The sequence below is a fragment of the Nymphaea colorata genome, chromosome 1 (genome assembly GCF_008831285.2).
Source record: "Nymphaea colorata isolate Beijing-Zhang1983 chromosome 1, ASM883128v2, whole genome shotgun sequence".
Taxonomy (NCBI): Eukaryota; Viridiplantae; Streptophyta; class Magnoliopsida; order Nymphaeales; family Nymphaeaceae; genus Nymphaea; species Nymphaea colorata.
The window spans coordinates 28,357,006-28,377,216 of NC_045138.2; the positions used below are offsets into that span (position 1 = coordinate 28,357,006).

Genomic DNA, 20,211 nt, shown 5'->3' on the forward strand with positions numbered 1-20,211 from the left:
GTCTACAAGAGTCAAGTTTTTCACACCATCAGTCTAACCAGACTGCGCTGCACCCTTCACAGGGAAACCCGTCATTAAATTGCAACTATTAATGAGGTTAAGACATATAGAAGGTTGCAGTTCGTGTGGGATCCTACGCATTTTGCATTGAGAAAAAGCTGCACACTAAAGGAACCAGACAAATGGATACCTCTTCTCCATTCGGGAGTATACCATAATGGCTTGACCGAAAACAATGGGCTCAACAACCAGATATTATTCAGAACATCACCAAATTTGTGAGCTCTCTAGCCTCTTCAATGGCGGAAACAATGAACAATGAGGTTAGGTAAGAAAAGGCAACATATTAGTTGGCATTGCCATATACTCACTCATATTGTATATTGTATATGAAAAAATTGCTCTTCATTTCATCAACACTCAGGATATCAAGATCTCATTTTTGCCCATAATAGAAGGGAAGGTAAAAATATTGTCAGTAGTAAGAATATGGTCATCCCATTTTCTGATATTTTTTCCTCCCTCATTTTTTGCCATGTCTTTGCCTCATAGAAGGATGAAAGCACTGCCACTCCAAGATGCAGACTGGATGTTTGAGGCCTATTGCTTATAGTGGAAACTGTGCACTTTTCTTGATCTGGCATTGAGAAAGAGTGGGTTGCTTGCATGTGGAGGTTCATTAATGATAGATCAACTTTGTTCAGTGGACATGCAAAGTGCAGGTAAGAGCCCTTGAAACCAATATTGGTAGCTCAAGTCTATCAGTTTTTTTATATTTCTTTTTGAAAATATTGCAGCAAAATTTTTGGATCTGTGAAAATTAAAACATGAGATCTCAATCCATGGTGTTTGTTTTACTAACATTGTATTTTTGGCTTCTTCAATTTCGATGAAAATCAGCCAAGCTAGATGCTGGTTTAAAATGGAAATTTGAACAATAAAATTTATGGATTTCAAATAAGTGAAAAAGCACAAAAATGTATTCACTTTCTTATATGTATATATATATGTGTATATAAAATAAAACCAAATCCAAAATACAATTTTCTAAATGCCTGGACATTAGATAGAAGATATCCAACCAGATATTACTTAAGTCTGAATTTGAACCTGAATCCTATGGAATTTCATTTCCTAAACCCGAACCTAAATCCAATTCGATTTGTTAATCAGATCTTAAATTTTTTTTTTCTATATCCTTTTTTTTTGAAGCGGCTCCATTGGATATCATAGATTTGCTGACATCCTCATCAAGGAGAAGTTGCTGCGAGATCTTTGTTGACACACTGAAATGCATTTTCATTTCAAAGGCAAAACGTTGTTCCATCTCCTTCGATTATCAGTGCTTCTCCAAGAGGTTTCCTTGGTTTAATGGATTCCTCGGTTTATTTGTATCTCAAATAAAGGCATCCAAAATTAAGAGAAAGGAAAATGTGACATTTCATTTGCGACTTATAAGAGGTACACTGCATACATCAAAAATAAAAAAAATGACTGAAAATTTGAAAATTTTTATCCTCATAAACTTAAGAAACCTCAATCTCTATTCTTCCAAGTACAAGGAGACTGAGTCAATATCAAGAAGACCATAAAGTCTTTTCTTAATTTTAACGTCAAAAAAACTATCTTAAGCAGGAAGAGGATTTCATCGTACTGCAAAGCGAAGCCTCTAGGATCCAAAACTGAGTGCACCTTCACTTCTCAACAACAAGCAAAGGTAATATACAATTATGCATTAAGTAATGATGGGACATAGGTTCAGAGCATCTTCCATTTTATAGGTAACATTAATGGGCATAGTAAGAGTATGACATGTATCAAACCATATTTTAAAATGTGCTTATGATAATATGTTATTACTAATGCACAACCAATTTGGCCGATTCATTTTTCGGAATTTGATTTGGACAACGCCATCGCCATCCGTTCCATCTAATTCATATCAAACACACACACAATAGGGTCACAACTTGATCCATATCATTGAATTCGGAGTCTAAAGAATGAAAATTCAATTTCAAAGAATCAAAATTCAATTTCAAATTTAAGTATTATTTCTTTATCGACTTCATTCATTTTTATGGAAGAGAGTTATTTCGGTTCCATTTTTATATCTCAGAACCAACCTTGACGCAGACGCTCTTGATTTAATCGGGTTTCCACTTTCCATCTCCTCAACTTTGCGCGGTTTTCTTTTTTGGGACGGACAGTTGTGTTCGTATCCATTTTTCTACGGAAGTTCAAATGGCGGTTTTGAATGTTTCGCGGGTAAAACAAGAATTGGGTTTCGCTCTCCGCACTTCTTCACTGGTGCGTTCTCTCTCTCTCTCTCTCTGTCTGTCTTTTGCGTTTCAACACTGGCTTCCAAAGGGATCGCTCTCATGCATGGTGGGGCTTGCCGCTTGTGGTTTCTGCCCTCCCTGCTTTAATGGCGATCGTATGAAAGAAGCGGAACAAAGGAAGAGGATGCAGGGTACCCTACGTTTCAAGCAGAGGCAGAGCCGGTGGAATGCAACGATTCTTTCGGGCTTCAGAGATCCTTTGGCGGGTTCCCTGGGTTTGTGAGTCCGAGGAACCTAATGTTGAATATCTCGCAGAAGACGAAGACCTTCTAAGATCGTCCAATCGGCAGCCTTAGACCTTCTCTCGCTTCAGACGAACCCCTTCGCATCCTGCTCGCCTCCTTGGCAGCCATCGGGGGTCTGATTTTCAGGTCTTGTTGTTTCTTGGTTCTTTCCTTTATACCCAAACCACTGCCTGTTAATAAGCTCGTCTTCTTCTCTCTCATGTTTCTATCTCATTCATGTTGGTTAGCAATTTTTTTTTTCTTGATCAGTGCTAGCTTTCGATCTTGAACTTTTTATTTCGTCTATTCAGAACGAGCATTTTCTGGCGGATGCATCATTTTGCTTGATTTTCTATAGTTGCAATAGAGCTTTAATGTTCTGTTAAGTTGCTTCTGCGAACCCATGAATCGATGATTCGCTTGGCTGAATTGTATTCAATTCCTTTTGTTTGTCCTGTATTTCTCCTCTATTCCATTACTTTCGTCTGTGTTATTTTCATAATTTTCCATTGTTATGTTATCATGACGGGGAAGAACGAAAATGTTAGTTGACTGTCCTGAAATTTGAAAACCATGCTCTCGTAAGGCTTTCTTCTACCATTTTTCATACTTCAAGGCAATATTGTATGGTGAAGAGACATCCCATTCATTTAGCTTAAATATCCACCCTTACAACGCCCATTTATGAGTAGGGAAACCACCCGTCATAATCTGAATTCTGGATTGCTTATCCAAACAAAATGTCAAGTGAACAATATCACTTAGTCTGTCCCAAGCTCCCAGAGCCTCACTCTTAACAGAGCAAAAATTAGTAAGTGAATCCATTTTCTGTTCACTAGCCCAACGATCTGTCAGTTCAATAATGCTAAGTGCTAACAACACTTTCATCAGCTATTCAAGAAAGAGCAAACCAACCAAATCCACGACATCAATTAGGAATTCTGATGCATCCCAAAATGTTTGTCGAATAGGAGAAGCAGCATCAGTCACCCTTTCAAATTGTTTAATGACATCTTCCTTTGCATACTCGACGTAATCAGTCCCATCATAACCATGACCTTTTCCTGCAGCTTGTAAGTGTAAGTATTGCACTTCATTGTCAAGTTCACCTAGCTTACCTTAAGAAGCTTCAGCCTGTCTTGATGAACTTGGTTTTGTTTTCTTGTATCCTCAAGGTCTTGTCTTAACTCTTCATCATTTTAATGCAAAGGAAGTAGATTTCTTTTTTTACAATCCTGGAAGGGTACAATATTGCAGTCACACTGACATTGGTGACCCATATCGGAAGGGTACAATATTGTAGTCAAATGCTGGCAGTGCTAAGAAAATTAAAAAAAGAAAAGATAAATGCAAAGCAAGAAACAAGATAAGAAAAAATGAGAAAGAAATCGTAAGTTGAAATTTTTATTAATTGTTGGCACTCTTTATTCTTTTCATGTAATATGTTGGTCCTCTTAGTAATTTTTTGTTAATATGTTTAAGGAGATTAGAGTTAATGAAGGACAACTTTTCTAATTCCTTTCTTTCCTTGTCAACATGATGTGAAAGGTGGCTTGAATGTAGGGCCATTTGACACCATCTCTAGATGTGCTTTGACTAAATCGATTGTGGGTGTTTTCTAGTTGTCGCCGTCTCCTTGTTGGACGTATTATTCATCACCAAAAATCTACTGATAACCTAAGAGATCTGGCGATCTGGGTTATGACCAGTTGCAACAACAATGTAGCAATGACCACTTTTCTGCTTTGCTTATTATGGTAATTATGCAAAATGTAGGAGCGAGTAGACAGGTAAGTGCTAGTTCAGTTTTTCTTTTTTAAATTATCGGTTTTATTATAAGTTTGTATGTTTTTGGTCGTTTTTGAGTTCTTGCATGCTTTAGTGTAGATTCTGCATTTTCACAGCTGTAAAAAATAGAAAAGATAGGCTCTAGTTTTCAACCTGCATAATTTTCTTCTTCAGCAGAAGTTTGTTTGTGATTTAAAAATATTAAATCTGGTTGAAAATTTTTAATTCTTTGTTTGGGCATATTTTAACTTGTCCAAAACAAAGACCAAATTCTATTTTCTGGAAAATTTGTTCAGAAGAGTCATTTTCACAAGTTGACTTTGAACTGTTGTCAACGTAACAAAACAGAGGCTAACACATTTCGAAGGGTTAAAGTTGGCATTTTGGCTCATTGTTACTTTGTCACTTTGTAAATACTTTTGGGAAGCGCCTGAAAATGTTCAGAATTTTGGAGTTGCAGAAAGAGGAGTATTGAATTTTTTAATAAACCCCTGTTTCTTCTATGTAGAAACAGAATTGTGTTTTTCCTGCTTTCTAAATCAAATTCCTTGATTTTTAACTTTTCGTAGAGAAAACCCTTCTCCAGAGCTTCTTCTACTCTGGTTTGTTTTAGGACTTATATCTTTTATTTCATATTGTTGGTGGATTTTAGAACTTTTGTGTCCTTGTCATTCTATTGCATTGTCATAATGTATGTCCAAAATTGTAAATTATGAAAGTGCAGTGTGGTCAAAGGGGAAAAATTCATTTTGTTTAATACATTGTTTGCTTGCTTTTGGTGCAATTTTTCTCTGTAGTGTTGTTAGTAGTAGTGTTCCCTACTAGCAAAAGTTGTTTTGGTGTCAGCTCACTTAGTTAGGACCGTGGCTTGTCCTTTCACGGGAGGTAGACTAGGCTAGAAGCCAAAACTTGGAACTGGGCCATACACTAAGGGTATTCTTAGTGTATGAAAGGGCAGAGAACTTTGGGTAGACATTTTCATCAGTTTAAATTGGAAGCAAGAAGTGACGACAAAAGACATAGACACCCAAAGATTGTGGATCCAGTCTAAAGTGGAGGAGGTGTTGATAATAATGGGAATAAGGTTAAGGTTGAGACTCATATAAATCCCTCAACTCTAGATCCATTCACTCAAAAAATATATCATTCATGCATCCTATCAACAAAATCCAGCAATCAGAAGACCTGAGATTGCAACAAACTAACTTTGTTCTACATTTTTATGCTTTTTACAAGAAATACAAACTGTTGAGTAACTGACAAATTTGGATGTAGAACATTTTAACACTTCCAAACTGTTTTAATTTGCGAAGCTCACAACTTTCACAAGCTTTACAATTCCAATTTTAACAAGAAAAGCCTTGAAATTTTCTAGTTTTCAAAACTCTTATACTTTCAAAGTGTTACAGAATTCACAACTATCATAAGTTTTGTAGTCTTGGACATTTCACAAGTAAAAATGGAAAACTTCAACAGCCTTACACATTATTCAATTTTTTAAAATTTTGTGAGTATGGTTTTGAACTCATAAAGCTTTTGCTCTTTCGAAATATTTGGACTATTGTTTCGACTTTTCTTTTTTAACATCTTTTTTGAAAGTTCCTAGTGGAATATTTTGCACTATTTCAAAAGTTTCTAGCATCATGACAATTATTTTTATGCAATAGTTTTTATATGTTTTACAAGAACTACAAGCTTTTTCATGAATTTGACAAATTAAAAAAAAACTTTTTGGACATTCCAAACTGCTTCTAATTTTACTAAACTTACAAGTTTTATGAAATCTCATCTTTCACAAGCAAAATCCATAATTTCAACAGCTTACCAAAAATTTTTTGAAGGGTGATTTTGAAAACTTTCCTCGTTTTACAAAATTCTTTCACTTTTTTTTAAACATTTTTTGAGAAACACAAACTTTTTGACTCGACAAAATTTAGTGAAAAATTTTGTAAATACTTTCAATATTTTCGATTTACAAATGCCTCACAACTTTCACTGGTTTTGCAACTTCCAGCTATAACAAGTCTTGAAATTTTCAGCAGTTGACATATTTTCCAATTTTTTATCGAAGTAATGTTTTGAACTCATAACAAATTTGAACTTTTCGAGCAACTTTTGATAATCGTTTCAAATTCTATAAGGTGACACATTTGAAAATGTACTTTTGCGCTCTTTGAATTTTTTTGTAAACTTGATAACAACTTTTTTAATATTACTTAAAACTTGCATTTTTAGTTATACCTTTCTTCAGTTTTGTGAATTCACACCTTCACAAGTAAAATATTCAAAATTTTAATAGCATTAATAGTATGATTTCAAACTCATAAAATTTTGCACTTTTAAGAAATTTTGACAATTGTTTTGGCTCTTCTAATCTAACATCTTTTTAGAGTTTCTATGAACTTTTTTGCATTATTTAAAAAAATTGCTAAACCTCTTAACAGCTATTTTTATGTTACAAAATTTGTTTACATGTTTGTAAGGTTACAAGGCTTTTAAATAATTTTGAAAAGTTTTGAAAATTTTGCAAGTGTCATTTAGAAATAGTAAATTTGTTCAATTTTGTGACAATTTTTTTGATGTTTAAAGTTGGTATTTTTAAAAGTTTTCTAGTGAATTTTTTTTTGCACTATTTAAAATTTATAAATTTTCTAAATTCATAGCTTTCACAAGCTTACAAGTTTTGCATGTAAAATCTTTCTTCAATTTTTGAAAATTTTGCAATTACCGTTTGAAAGTTTTTTCAATTTTCCAAAAGTCTTTCTCCCTTTAATCCTTTTTATAGGAAACACAAACTTTGGAACGAACATGGTGAGGTTTATAATTTTAACAGTGCTTTGCAACTCCCAAATTTAACACATAAAGTCTTCAAATTTTTAAAATTTTAATATTCTTTAACTTTTGAAAACTTTTCAAGTATTGTTTCAATTCCTGAACTTTTTGTGCGATGTTAACAATTCCGTCCACTCAAAAAATATATCATTCATGCATCCGATCAACAAAATCCAGCAATCAGAAGACCTGAGATTGCAACAAACTAACTTTTTTTTTTACTTTTTTTTGTTTTTTACAAGAAATACAAACTGTTGAGAAACTTGACAAATTTTGTTGTAGAATATTTTAAAACTTCCAAACCGTTTTAATTTGCGAAACTCACAACTTTAACAAGCTTTACAATTCCAATTTTAACAAGAAAAGCCTTGAAATTTTATAGTTTTTAAAACTCTTGTACTTTCAAAGTGTTACAAAATTCACAACACATAAAGTCTTTAAATTTTTAATGCTTTTTAATATTCTTCAGTTTTTGAAAACTTTTTAAGTCTTGTTTCGAATCATGTAGTTCTTGAACTTTTTGTGCGATGTTAACAATTCAATATACTCAAAAAATATATCCTTCATGCATCCTATCAAGTATCAACAGAATCCAGCAATCAGAAGACCTGAGATTGCAACAAACTAAGTTTGTTTTACTTTTTTATATTTTTTACAAGAAATACAAATTGTTGGGTAACTTGGTAAATTTTGTTGTAAAAACTTTTTAACACTTTCAAACTGTTTTAATTTGCGAAGCTCACAACTTTCACAAGCTTTACAATTCTAATTTTAACAAGAAAAGCTTGAAATTTTGAAAAAATTGATACATTATTCAGTTTTTGACATTTTCTTCAGTTAATGTTTTGTGTACAAAAAAAATTCTGAACTTTTTGAGTGAGTTCGACAATGGTTTCGACTTCTATCAGGTTGGACATTCTTATGGTAAACCATTTTTGCAAGTTAAAATTTCGTTGACCTTCACAAAGTTTTTCTAGTTTTCAAAACTCTTGTACTTTCAAAATGTTCAAAATTCACAACTTTCATAAGTTTTGTAGTCTTGGATATTTCACAAGTAAAATATGGAAAACTTCAACAGCCTTACACATTCCTCAATTTTTAAAAATTTTGAAAGTAAGGTTTTGAACTCATAAAGCTTTTGCTCTTTCGAAATATTTTGACTATTGTCTCGATTTTTCTTTTCTAAGCAACATGACTATTATTTTATTTGGCAATCGTTTTTATATGTTTTACAAGAACTACAAACTTTTTCATGAATTTGACAAATTAAAAAAAAACTTTTTGGACATTCCAAACTGCTTCTAATTTTACTGAGCTCACAACTTTTACAAGTTTTATGAAATCACATCTTTCACAAGCAAAATCCAGAGTTTCTACAGCTTACCAAAAAATTTTCAAGGGTCATTTTAAAAACTTTTCTCGCTTTACAAAATTCTTTCATTTTTTGACACTTTTTTTTGAGAAACACAAACTTTTTGGCTGGACAAAATTTAGTGAAAAATTTTGTAAGTACTTTCGACATTTTTGATTTACAAACACCTCACAACTTTCAGCTATAACAAATCTTCAAATTTTTAAGAGTTGATTTTTTGATCAATTTTTTATTGAAGTATTGTTTTGCACTCATAAAGAGTTTGAACTTTTCGAGTGACTTTTGATAATCGTTTCACATTCTATATGTTGAAGGATTTGAAAATGTACTTTTGCCCTCTTTGAAATTTTTGTAAACTTGACAACAATTTTTTTTAATATTACTAAAATCTTGCACTATTTTTCGCACCTTTTGTCAGTTTTTTGAATTTAGACTTTCACAAGTAAAATATTGAAAATTAATAGCATTAATAGTATGATTTCAAACTCATAAAATTTTGCACTTTTAAGATATTTTGACAATTATTTTGGCTTTTCTAAGCTAACACCTTTTTAAAGTTTCTATGATTTTTTTTGCATTATTTAAAAAATTGCTAATATTTTTATGCTACAAAATTTGTTTACATGTTTGTAAGGACTACAAAGCTTTTAAATAATTTTGAAAAGTTTCAAAAATTTTGCAAGTGTCATTTTAAAATTGTAAATTTGTTCAATTTTGTGACAATTGTTTTGACGTTTAAAGTTGGTATTTTTTAAAGGTTTCTAGTGATTTTTTTTGCACTATTTAAAATTTAGCCAAACTTTCACAAGTTTTCGAAACTCATAGCTTTTGCAAGTTTACAAGTTTTGCAAGTAAAATCTTTCTTCAATTTTTGAAATTATCATTTCATAACTTTTCCAATTTTCCAAAAGTCCTCCTTTTAACGCTTTTTATAGGAAACCTAAACTTTGGAATGGACATGGTAAGGTTTACTCTTTAAATAGGGCTTTTCAACTCCCAACTTTAGCGCATAAAGTCATCAAATTTTCAAAGTTTCAAATATTCTTCATTTTTTGAAAACTTGTCAATTATTGTTTCGAATCATGCAGTTCATGAACTTTTTGTGCGATGTTGACAATTCCATCAACTCAAAAAATATATTACTCGTACATCTTATCAACAAAATCCAGCAATCAAAGACTTGAAATTGCAACAAACTGTTTTACCCTTTTATGTTTATTTACAAGAAATACAAACTGTTGAGTAACTTGACAGGGTTTTTTAACATTTTAAATTTTTAATGTATTTGACTACTTTTAAACTAACTTTTGTAGACACTTTTCAATACTTTTAATGTCTACATATTTCACAACTTTGACAAGTTTCATAAACTCACTGTTCTCATAAGGAAAATCTTTAAATTTTGAAAAATTTTAAAAACTTAGTATGTTCTCCAGCTTGTGAAAATTTTGCAAGTATCATTTCAAAATAGTAAAGTTATTGAATTTTAGCATTTGTTTCTGATTTTGAAAGGTTGCATTTTTTAAAGCATGTTTTATATGCTCACAATTTACACACTTTTTATTAGGTCACAACTTTCACAAGTAAATCTTGAAATTTTCAAAATTTCAGAAGTATACAATATTCATCAATTTTGAAAATTTTGCAAGTGTCAGTTTGAAGTAGTAAAGCTAATCATTTTATGACAATTATAAGTGCTTTACTGCTTTATTGTTTTACAAAACTCTTACATTTTTTACGATGATTACAAAATTTGTGACTAATTCGACAGATTTTAATGAATATTTTTATGGTCATTTTAAAACTATTTTGAATTTTACGAAACTCACAAGTTTTTGAAACTAACAAGTTTTGCAAGTTATAAACCAATAATTTTTGCACGCAAAATTCTTTCTTCAATTTTTGAAAATTTTGCAATTGTCATTTCAATAATTTTATTGTTTTATAAGAGTTTTTTCCTTTTGACGCTTTTTATAGAAATCACAAACTTTTGGACCAACTTGACAAGGCTTATAACTTTTGACAGGTTTTTCAACTCTCAACTTTAACATGTGAACACTTGAAATTTCTAAAGTTTAAGACATTTTTGCATTTTTGAAAACTTTTCAAGATTGTTTCAAACCATATAACTTCTGAACTTTTTGACAATCTCGAAAGTTTTGCATATTCTTAAATTATAAAAAATTTCGCAAGTATGATTTTAACCTCATAAAATCTCTGCACTTCTAAGAAATTTGGACAATTGTTTTGGTGTATTCCAAGTTTACATTTTTTAAAAATCTTTGGTTAAATTCTTTGTACTATTTGAAAAAATGCGGAACCACGTAACATTATTTTTCGATTTGATTTTTTTTTTAAATGTTATATAAAACCTACAAACTTTTTAATGTATTTGGCGATTTTCAAGCAAACCTTCAAACTGCTTTTAATGTTTATATATCCCATGACTTTCACAAATTTCATAAACTCACAACTTTCACAAGTAAAATCTTTAAATTTTTAGAATTTCCAAAAACTTATCACCTACTATAGCTTTTGAAAATTTTGAAGTGCCATTTTGAAATCATAAAATTACTGAATTTTATCATTTGTTTCTGATTTTAAAGGCTAGCACTTTTTGAAAGCAGGTTTTATAAGTTCATAACTTTCGCATGTTTTATAAGGTCACAACTTTTTTAAGTAAAATCTTGAATTCAAAATTCAAAAGTGTGGCACACATTTTTTCAAATTTGAAAACTTTTCAAGTGTTATTACAAATTAGTACAATTGTTCAATTGTGTGACAATTGTTTTAGCATTTGAAAGTAAGCACTTTTTAAAAGTTTTTTTGTGAAATTTTTTGCACTACTTAAAAGTATTTTACAATGATTTCAAACTTTTTTGACTAATTTGACTGATTTTCTACTCTCTCAACTTTTGCAAGTTATAAACCTTTTTGTTTACATGTAAAAATCTTCAATTTTTGAAATTTTTGCAATTCTCATTTCGAAAATTTTTTCGTTTTGCAAAAGTCTTGCCTCTTTTTCATGCTTTTTACACGAAGCATGAACTTTTGGATGAACTTGACAATATATATAACTTTAATATGTTCTGCAACATCCAACTTTTGCACGTAAAGTCTTGAAATTTTTAAAGTTTTTAAAACATTGTTCTATTTTTGAATACTTTTCAGGTATTATTTTTGCATTTCTTAACAAATGTTGAGAATTGTTTTGGGCTTTTTTAAGTTGACATTTTTTGAAAATCTATAATGAAATTCTTTGCACTATTTCAAAAATTGCGGAACATCATAACTCTCATGCAAACTTTTCATGACACTTTGAAACAGCTTTTTATGATTACATATCTCACGACTTTCACTAGTTTCATAATACACAACTTTCACAAGAAAATCTTTAAGTCTTCAAAAGTTGAAAAACATTGCAAAATTTTCACAAGTTGTCGAACATGATAGGTTTTTTAAGTTTTTTTGAACTTTTGAAGAACTGCTCCTTTACCAAATCATAAAATTACTAAATTTTGGCTTTTGTTTCTGATTCTAAAGGCTAGCACTTTTGGAAAACATGTTTTATCACTCATAGCTTTCACACGTTTTATAAATTCACTACTTTCATAAGTAAAATCTTTTCAAACTTTCAATAGCGAAGCACATTTTTCAATTTTTGAAAATTTTTGCAAGAGTCATCTTGAAATTAAGGGTGGGCATCGGGCCGGGAAGCCCGGCCCGGGCGCGGCCCGTTTAAAAATAAAAAAATCATTTTTTAATCATAAAATAATTTTTTAAATATAAAATATATTTAATAATAATAAATATATATTATTAAAACAAAAAAAATTAAAAAAATATATTTTTTAAACTTTAACGGGCCGACCCGGGCCGGCCTATTGGGCCCAACCGGGCCGCCCGATCCGGCCCGACGCCCACCCTTACTTGAAATAGTAAAATTGTTCAATTTTGTGACAATCGTTTCAGAATTTGAAAGTTAACACTTTTTTAAAATTTTGTGAAATTTTGTACTATTTGAGATTTTGTAAAGCTTTATAAATGTTTTTTGTTTACAGATCTCTTTCAGTTTTTTACATATTTCATAATGATTACAAACTCCTCTTTGTAGACATTTTAAAACTATTTATAATTTTACAAACCTCTTAACTTTGGTAAGTTTACAAAACTCACAACTTTTGGAAAAATTACTTTTTTAACGAGTGTTCAATTGCTATGTTACATACATTTTTCAAACCACAAGTTCATGATCTTCACGAGTAAAAATCTTGAAATTTTTAACATTTTTGAAAGTCTAAACATGTTGTTGAATTTAAAAATATTCTGGGTGTCGTTTTTTGCTCATAAAATTTTCAAACTTTTGAGTGATTTTGACAATTGTTTCGACTTTGGAGAAATTTTTCGCACTGCTTGAGAATTAGCTAAACTTCACAAGTTTTGTAAACTCACAACTTTTGCATGTAAAATCTTGATACTTTAGACGACTTCTGTTTTTGAAAATTTTTGCAATTGCCATTTTGAAATTTTTCTCTTTTTACAAGTCTTTCTTGTTTACACTTTTTACAGTGAAATCAAACTTTTGGACGATTTTGACAATGATTTAAGCTTTTTTAAAGTTACACATTTAAATGTGTTCAGTGAAACTTTTGAACTATTTGAAATTTCTTTAATTTTGATAAAGATTACTCTAATTTTATTTTACAAAACTCTTGTACTTCCAAGCTGTTTTTAGTTTACAAAACTCACAACTTTCATAAGTTTGTATGCTTAGACTTTTCACAAGTAAAATATTGCAAACTTCAAAAGTTTAACACATTCTTAAATTTTTTGACAATTTCACTAGTATAGTTTTAAACTCATAAAGTTTCTGCACTTCTAAGAGTTTTTGACAATTGTTTTGCACTTTTTTGAGATAACATTTTTTGAAAATCTTTGGTGAAATTCTTTGCACTATTTAAAAAATTGCAGAACATGACAACATGCTTTTGTGTTTCATAAAATTTTTGCATGTTATTTGAAGGCTGCAAACCTTTAAATATTTTTGTAACAAAATTTTCTGTAGATACTTTCCAACTCTTTTTAGTTTTCTATATCGTACGATTTTCATAAACTCTCGACTTTCATAAGCAAAATCTTTAAATTTTCAAAAGTGTCAAAAACTGAGCATATTCTCCTACTTGTGAAAATTTTGCAAGTGTCACATGTTTTTTATGATTTTGTTAGTGGTTCTAAATTCTCCGTTTTAAACCTGTATAAAAAATTGAAATTTTAAACTCTTGTGGATTTTCGTAAAATTTTAAAAGTAAACTTTTTTGAACACTTTTAAGCTGTTTTAAGTTTTTCTAGTGGTATTTTAAACCCATATAATTTCTGAATTTTTTATAATTTTCACAATTATTTTGGCACTTGAAAACTTGCACGTTCTCTCAGTCTTTGCTGAAACTTGTACACTAGTTAAAAATTTGTTGAACATTATAAAATATATTCTGGTTTTGTTGCCCCTTTTTACATGTTTTGCAAAAACTACAAACATTACAATTGTTTCCAATTTAATCAATCAAATTTTTTTTTTTTTTGCTAGTTTTTATAAGCACCTTTAGATATGTTTAAACTGCGAATTTGTATATTTTTTACAAGGCCGAGTTTCAAATCTTTTGGTAGATTTTCTACTTTTGGAAGATTTTGACAGATATTAAGGTTGTGTTTGGATGGCATACTTGATAAACTGTCCTGTAAAAAGCAAACCGTATGATGATATAATTTTTTTAACCATTTCTTAGAAGTTAGTTTTATTTGTTTATGTGACCAGATCAAAACAATGCTTTTTGTGATCAGTATAGAGAGATACGATATTCACACCGTTTTGTTATCATTGTTTTGTTATGAGCATGGGTACTAAAATATGAAGATGATTAGGATAAGCATGTGAAATAGGCAGAATTTGCCTATAATAATAGTTATTATTCTATATCAGGATGGCACTATGCAAAGTGGAGTATGGAAAACCATGTCGAACGTCATCATGTGACCTAAATTTGGAGATTGTAAGATTGAAAACACCTTAGTCCTGCAAGACTATATTGACTATGCAATTGATCATGGAAAAGGACTTGATGACAGCTTGAAGAAGAGAGAAGAGTTATACTAATAACAAATGCAGAGGACTTGCCTTTGGCTTAAGAGATAATATATTTTTGAAGATTTTGCTTTCAAGGTTGTCTTCCAGTTCAGTTTGAAGGGAAAACTAAGTCCAAGATATGTGGGCCTGTTTGAGATTCTTGAACAAGTTGGAGATTTGTCTTATAGACTGTTACAACATTGTCTTTCATGTATCTATGTTTCAGAAATATGTGGCAGATTCAAAACATGTAATGGATTTCAAGGATGTTTAAGTGCAAGGTGATCTAATAATTAAAAAGAAGCCCATAACAATTGCGGATAGAAGAGAACAAGTGGATCGGACCTAGCCAATTCTGTTAATCAAAGTAGGCTGTCAACACCATAGCCTCAAAGAATGTACTTAGGAATTGGAGCTGGACATGAGAAAGAATTACCCTGATCTCTTGTACATAAAGTTGTAATTTCAATATGGAGGATGAACTTTTTTAAGGGGGTAGAAATGTGATATCCAGTGGCTTTTTGTTTTAAAAATTGATATTTTTGCTATTAATTACAAATTGGGATGAAAATGGAATTTTACAAGGCTAGGGGCAATTAGGAATGAATTCATGCTCAAGGAGCGGTAAAAATAGGTATTTATGCATCTGAAATGCATGGTAATACAAGTATTATAACATAAGGGTAAATTGGAATTTTTACCTACCATAGTGTAATTCAGAATATGTATATATATATGTGGTGATAAGCCCCTGAATTTTCATAGAAAATATCAAAATTTAGGGTTATGAACAAGTTAGAAAACTGTATATATGTGTGTGTGTGTATGCATGTGCGTGTGTGTAGCAGAAACGGTATTACTGGAAATAAACTAGAAAAGATGAGCAGTAGAAGTCATAAGATGTAAATGGGTGTTGTTGGTAAATCTTATATTAATTAGGTAGTGTTTGATTAGAGTTGTTTCTTAAAAAAGATACGTCAAACATATATATACACAAGGGAGATGAGGCAGAGGAATTGGGTTTGACCAAAAGGTCCAGACCAACTCAATCCCACTCACCACCTCTCATGTCTTGTCCAAAATAAAAAGGTGCAAGAGATGAGAGAGGATGGCCTTCAGGCAGAATGAGACTGAGGGAGATTGGGAGAAAGAGGGAATGAGAAAAAGATAGAAGGGGGTGCAGATAGTAGAGTGTGTGGGAGGAAGAAAAGAAAGAAAAGCCACAACAGCGGCAAGTGAAGAAAGAAAAGAGAAGCTTCCAGCAGCATCAACATGACCTGAGAAGGAGGAGGAGAAAGGCAGCAAAAAATAAATAAAAGTACATAAAAACTATACAAAAGAAATATCAGTATATACAAATCATACAAATACTAATCATGTGCATACACATGAACAAATACATGTAAAACGGTAAAAATAGTAATAAAAATGTATAAGTGCTTTCATACATTCTTACAGTAAGTTCTGTTGGTTTGTTATTAATGGATAAAAACTAAGGTATTAATTTCTGAAACTTTCTGCTGATGCTACATGGTTCTCCTTGAGAAATTCGAAGTGCTAATCTTATGAGTCCATTCCCTCTGGCATAATAACTTGACAAAGCAAACAAGGTTGTGTTTTTTGACTAAGTTCATTCATTCTTTGCTGTTATCTAAGGTAGTTATGACACAAGTTTAAATTTCCCTGACAAAAGCAAAATGACTACCTTAAAAACACTCATTAAATATCCAGATTTTTCCTCTGAATTTGTGTTTCTCAATGCATAGGAATGGAACTTATGCACTATACTCTTATGTTGAGGTTATTGCTGGACTGTATGCCATCTGGTCAAGTTCCTGAATGTGTTGATCAAAAAGCTTGGCAATACTGTAAGTTAGTAACTAATGTAAATATTGAACTGAAAAATGCTTGGTGGATTATCCTATCTAAAAACAAAGGGTGTTTATCAAGTAACTGCTTATGCTTTCTTTATTCTTGCTGCGGCCTGAGCTTTAACAACCTGACAGGCGAGGTGCCAAAATCTTTAAGTGCTTGTAAGTGTGTATGTTTTTAGATTATAGATTTTCTTTTCTGACCAGCAGTTGACAACACGTAAACAATGTTACAACCAATACTTTGGCTGTAGGTTTTTGACAGACAACAGCCTGACTCCCACACCATATGCAGAATTGACTACAAAAAAGGCACACCTCAAAAGTATATTTCTCCTTGATAGATGTGCTTATCCTTCCGGGGTTAAATGTTCTAGTATTGATGATGAAACTGTTATTTCCTTTACTTTTCTTTTGTAATTTTCTGTTCTCTGCGAGATGTATAGTTTGCTTCCTCTTATTGCCATGCATTATGAACACACTGAGTTGGTAGGATAGACTTATAAACATTGGATTGCCTTTGGTTTTGAGTTTGAATCACAATAACCTATTTAATGGTGATTATTTTTTCTTGAAAGGCATTTTCATCCACTTGAACTTGATTGTTAAAATAAATATGCCATTTGCACACACATGATGTCATAAACACGTGTGAGAGGAGAACAGGACATGTTTGCAGCAATTGCCATATCTGAACAGACTCGTACAGTAAGTAGTGTATGCTTCATATTGAATCTGCATATTAATTTCATCAGCTGCTATTTGTGACTTGAGAATCTGCAATTAGTTTTCTTGTACTTAAAAAACTGTGATTATCTTAACCACGTAATGGACATCATGTCACATTGAAGCATTTAACTTCACTATTATTCATGCTTCAAGTTATCTTAATTTGCAGTCCCCAGGTGCAAAGGGCTTAGATTAGGTGACCTGCTTATTGCATTTATGTCCAGGTGATTTTCACATTCATACTGGCCTTACCATGCAGGTACTTGTCATACAATAGCTTCACAAACGTCTTCTAATGCAGCAATTTCTCGTTGCTACAAAGCCTGTAAGATCTCCCATACAGTCCCATGATTTTCAGATTCTTTTCATTCATTTTGTTCCTCACTGTCACTCGCAGTCATCATTACCATTCCCCGGCAATCTAGTTAACAAGTGTAAAGGCGCAGGAAAAAGAGTAAAGAGTCTCTCTTTACATTTTGAACTTTTCACGATGGAAATTTCTTCAGAACGATCAAGCAGCTGGTCTACTACTTGCATTAACGTCACACATTATTGCTTGAAAGAAATGCTGCGATAGTAGTAAACCAAAATGTTAGGTTACTCTGGTTTTTCTTTTAAAACCGAACTCGGAACTGTTCCTCCAATACCTGGCCTGCGACTTCTTTAAATGACATTATTGTTAATTTTTCTCGACAGATTTTTCTTTTCACGTAAATTACAGTAGTCAGAATCCGGTTACTACTGCAAAGTCGATATATGAGGTATGGTGTCATCAATTTGTCACATCGAAAGGCATCTGGGAATCGAGTAAACACGGACTTTCAGGGAAGATGACAGTGACAATGTTAAGTACATTGTTGAGGGTAAGCCACTTTCTGTCCCTCAAGAAGAAGCTAAATTATACAGTGCCACCCTTATTTCTCCAATGTCGCACAAATACTATGGGTTGCACCTTATTAAGGGGTCCTCCGTTGAGAAGCTCTAATTTGCCGAAATAATTATAACTGTGATAAGAATTTTTTGCAGCTAGGGAAACCATATTTTCATGTGTATATTCAGGTAAAGGATGAAGCCAGACATGGGTTATCGGGAAAATTATTAAATTGTGAACACTCTATCATGGAATTGCAGTGATGGCTGCAAAATAAGGATTTCGATATGAAAAAGCCACTGTCAAGATCCATCCCAGTAAAATCAGTGGATTGTCTTAAAAAAATGTCACTTATTCCATGTTAAAATAAAATTGGAATTTCTAAGTCAATCATCAGCTTTACTAGCATATAACCGACAAAAAATGAAGTTGAGCAGAAACTCAGTTACTGCATATTGCCTTGTCTCTATTTCTCTAGCTTGGTGGATAGAAGAGATTCATACAAGTATTGTAGACAGAGTGGTGCAATCCATGGTTCCTTGGAATAGATTTATGGAACACTTGAACTAAGTGTTTATGAATGTACCTCAATTTTTAAGACATATACACGAAACACTTTGTAAATATTCCATTTACCAAACGAACCTATAAAGAACAATTTGAAGTCGACTATCAGGTCCTACAATCTGGCGACGGTCATGTTCCATGACTGCATGAACGCGTGAGAGAGATTTCTAGATCCTTTTATTGTTGAGCTCATTATGTTTTAACCACTTGATATGGTTGTTTTATGGAACTATCCTGCACATAAGACTCCTTCAAGCCCAAGGGTAAGATTATAATTGGCATGATGAATGCTGTCTTGTCTTGTTCATATGTTTGAATGCCCGGATTCTTTGGAAGGTCGGTAATCAGAGCGGCAGGCAAGAAGACTGGTAAGTTTCCATCATGCAATCACATAGATCTGTTTTTGGCTTCTAATTTTGCATCCAAAATGGTTGCAATGGATAAGTTGGAACTTGAAAATATTTAGCTTCCATGATTTGTTTTACTCTTTCACAGCCCGGCCGGCACATTCATTGCGGAGTGATCGCTCGGCCGGCTGGAAAAGGGGGTCCCTTCCTCTCTCCCTGCAAGCAAAGCAAGACAGAACCACTTCTCCATTTCATTCATTCTTCCTTAGATGTGCCTTCCCTTTAACGAACCTCCGACGGCCATGCATGTTTTTTTTAATTTCAAAAATAGAAGAAAGATTTTACATGCAAAACTTGTAAACTTGCAAAAGCTATGTGTTTAGAAAACCTATGAAAGTTTGGCAAAATTCTAAATAATGCAAAAAAAAATCACAAGAAAACTTTTAAAAAATACTAACTTTAAACGACACAACAATCGTCACAAAATTCAACAAATTTACTATTTCGAAACGACACTTGCAAACTTTTCAAAATTATTTAAAAGCTTAGCAGTCCTTATACACATGTAAACAAATTTTGTAACATAAAAATAGCTGTTATGATGTTGCAATTTTTAAGTAATGCAAAAAAATCATAGAAACTTTAAAAAGGTGTTAGCTTAGAAGAGCCAAAAAAATTGTCAAAATCTCTTAAAAGTGCAAAGTTTTATGAGTTTGAAATCATATTATCAATGCTATTAAGGTTTTGAATATTTTACTTGTGAAAGTCTGAATTCACAAAACTGACTAAAGTTGTGACTAAAAGTGCAAGATTTCAGTAATACTAAAAAAGTTGTTATCAAGTTTACAAAAAATTGAATGAGGGCAAAAATACATTTTCAGATTAGTCACTTTATAAAATTTGAAACGATGATTAAAAGTCTCCATGAGTCCAAAACAATACTTCGATAAAAAATTGAAGAATATATTAACTGTTTAAAATTTCAAGACTTGTTATAGCTAAAAGTTGTAAACCAGTGAAAGTTGTGAGATTTTTGTAAATTAAAAATGGTGAAAGTATTTACAGAATTTTTTACTAAATTTTGTCGAGTCAAAAAGTTTGTGTTTCTCAAAAAATGTGTAAAATTTTGCAAACTTGTAAAAGTTGT

The 20,211-nt window shown here is 31.7% G+C and overlaps 1 long non-coding RNA gene across 2 annotated transcripts; it reads left to right on the forward strand.

Moving 5' to 3' along the window:
• Positions 1–2,216: 2,216 nt before the first annotated feature.
• LOC116245254 (uncharacterized) lies at positions 2,217–17,974 on the forward strand. 2 transcript variants are annotated; one of them, XR_004170435.2, is made up of 5 exons: positions 2,217–2,713; positions 4,189–4,356; positions 16,446–16,875; positions 17,539–17,604; positions 17,677–17,974. It is a non-coding gene; the product is annotated as an uncharacterized LOC116245254 (long non-coding RNA). The 2 variants fall into 2 exon arrangements; XR_007575053.1 differs by having other exon boundaries at positions 16,446–17,974.
• The last annotated feature ends 2,237 nt before the right edge of the window (positions 17,975–20,211 follow it).